We start from the raw sequence: 3,123 nt of genomic DNA on the forward strand, positions 1-3,123 counted from the left end.
TCATAACTCACTGCCATCAAGCCAATGCTGACTCAGAGGGATCCTTCATGGGTTTCCTGGACTGTAACTCTTGATGGGAGTAGAAAGCCCAGTCTCTCTCCAGAGGAACTGCCAGTGATTTCGAACTGATGACCATGTGGATCGCAGCCCAACATGTAACACTATATTATTACCAGGGCTCCTACTTCTCATATAGATGTACATATTTTATTAGATACATACCTGTTTTATTTCAGTGAGGAGAAGGGTTAATATAAATGGCATTGTGTTTGAATTTCAAGTTCTGTTTATAGCTTAAATATCAAAAAGCAACCATCTCTTGGGGGAATATTTCTTTTGTATCCTGCAATCTCGCTACAATTGCTTTCCAATTCCAAAAGTATTTGTTAGTGTTTTTCTTTTTCCTTTGATCAACTCCTTGAGTTTTTTCTGCACAATCATGTAGTCTGTGATCAAAAGGTTCATTTCTTCCTTTCCAGTTTTGTCATTTTTTCCTTTTCCTCCCCCTGCCCCCCCCCATTGAATTGACTAGAACTTACAAACCATTGCTGAGTAGGAGTAGTGAGAGGGGTTATCCTTACTTCATTTCTGATCATACAGGGAATGCATCTCATAATTAAATGTGTTGTTAGCTGTAAAATTTTTTCAGGTCTCTTAGAAGCAAGACGAGAGGGTTTTTTGGGTTTTTTTGCTGAAAGTTTTTATCCAAAGATTTCAGATTCTTGTGAAAAAGGAAATCTGTATAGATTGGTATGAACATATGATTTTTATATAAATTTAGAAGTGATGCAGTCTTTTTTTGTTAATTTTGATCTAAAAATATTTGCATAGGCTTCAGCTCATCTCCTCCTAAATGTTTTATTAAAATCCCTAGGACACTTCCTTTCTTCTATGGCACCTAGTTGAATTAAGAATCACTTTAATGGAAATTATGTTTCATAGAAGCATTAAAAAATATAAAAGATTCACTAGGCTTCTACTTTTGAAATTACTCCTGCCCCCCTTTTCCTGGGGAAAGAGTTAAAGAAGAAACATCAGAAATACTTAGTCTCAATTGATTAAATAAGAAATAGGATTTGGATGCTATTTGGCACTGTGGGTTAGGCATTGGGTTATTATTAACAGCAAGGTCACTGGTTCAAACTCACCACTCTCAGGAAAAATATGATTGTTTTCTCCCATAAAAACTTACACGTAAACCCTATATAAAGTTACTGAGTCAGAACACTCTCTCCAACAGTGGGCTTGTTTTTAGAGGGTGTGAGATGGAGAGGCAATGACTATTATTAGCAGATATATCCATAACTAAAATGAATTTTAAAACTACCTTCTAGAATTGAATTATTATTACTCCACTTCATAATGAGGGAACTCAATATTTGATATTTCACCAAACATTCATTCAATAGATAACCAAGTAACCTTAAATTTATTTTATTTTATTGCAGAAGCTACAACTATTAGACACTTTGGAATGTTTCAATAACAACTTAGGTGATTTTTTTAAGTCCTGAATTCTCTCTTTTGGCTTCAACATTGATTAACTATACACGATTCCTCCTCTAGTGTCCATAATACTCAACACTTGCCAACTATTCTTTTAGTGTTTTGGATTATGGTTAGAAAATTATTTTTCTAGCCTTTACTATGTATGCATATCTTTTTTTTCACAATAAGATCTTTTATTTGTTAACATTAAGTCTGAATTTTAAACAGATTCTTGAACTGGTGGCTCATAGCCATCAGCTCGCTCCACTTTTGCACCTGTCTCATCGCCAGTAGTTTTTCCAGAACTGCCACCTTCACCATGAAGCTCCATGAGTTTTCCCAATTCAAACTTGGGCTTTTTCAGCATCTTTACTTTTCTGACAAACACATCATGGAGAGGATAAATAGACTGGCAAGCCTTTTCTAGGTCTTTCCCAATGCTGTCTGGAATCAATTTATTGACCACTTCTTTCAAGTCATTCGTCTGCACCTCTCGGGTCATGATTTCCATCATTTTCTTTCGGATTTGGCGGACCTGCTGGTGCTGAGCATACGAGGTCTTCCGAATCTGATTATTGCGTTTTTTAGTAAAACCAACACAGAACAGACGAAGTAGATACCCATCGGTAGTCTTGACATCAACATGAGCTTCAATCATGGCCTGCCACTTCTTGACCATGGAGCACATCTTGTCCCGTGTCAGGTCCATGCCGTGGAAGTTGGTCAGGCAGTTTTTGCCCTGAACATCCTCGGTAATTAACTTAAATTTCCTAAAGGCAACCTCGTCGTTCTGTAGATCAGCAAGGCTCACTTCAAAAACTCGACCCTTGAGGCCATCAGATGCAATTTTGGTTCCTTGAGTCCTGGTGACTCGTGTTTTCCCAATATTTCTTATGTTGAACATAGCGGGTGCTTTCACATCACACCAATCTTTCTTAGGAAACGGATCAACCACTGTCTTCTTAGCAACTTTTTTGCCACCTTTGGTAAGGCGCTTGTTCTTGCCAACCGCCATGGCGTCGTGCAGAGAGCCAAAAGGGCTGTATGCATATCTTTTGATGTATTTCTAGATGCAATAGTCCAAGAGATTTTACAAAATGAGTTTGCTGTTTCTACTGTAAACACATCAATACACTGGCATCTGTCAGTGAGCGTCAATTGTGAACACTATGTAGTGGGAAATTATGTTGCTGTTAGGTGCCATCAAGTTGATTCCGAGTGATAGCTACTCTGTGCACAAGAGAACGAAGCACTGCCTTGTCCTATGCCAATTTTATAATTGTTCTTATTCTTGAGCCCATTGTTGTAGCCACAGCGTGAATCTAACTCATTGAGAGGTTTCCTCACTTTGTTTTCCCTCTAGTTTATGATATCTGGCTGTACTTCTTCCAAGACAGATCGATTGGTTTGTTCTTTTAGCAGTCCAGCACCCCAATTCAAATACATCGATTCTGTTTCACTCTTCCTTATTCAATGTCCAATCTTCGCATGCATATGAGGTGCTTGAAAACACTGTGGCTTGGGTCAGAACCACATTAGTCCTTAAAGACAATTTTGTTTTTCAATAATCTAATGAGGTCATGTGCAGCAGGTTTACCTATTGCAACTCATCTGGTGATCATTTGACTGCTGTTT

General features: G+C 37.9%; 1 pseudogene; it reads right to left on the bottom strand.

Moving 5' to 3' along the window:
- Positions 1-1,680: 1,680 nt before the first annotated feature.
- On the bottom strand, positions 1,681-2,511 carry LOC142448830 (small ribosomal subunit protein eS1 pseudogene; annotated as a pseudogene).
- Positions 2,512-3,123: the final 612 nt, after the last annotated feature.

Source organism: Tenrec ecaudatus, chromosome 5 (assembly GCF_050624435.1).
Source record: "Tenrec ecaudatus isolate mTenEca1 chromosome 5, mTenEca1.hap1, whole genome shotgun sequence".
NCBI classification, from domain to species: domain Eukaryota; kingdom Metazoa; phylum Chordata; class Mammalia; order Afrosoricida; family Tenrecidae; genus Tenrec; species Tenrec ecaudatus.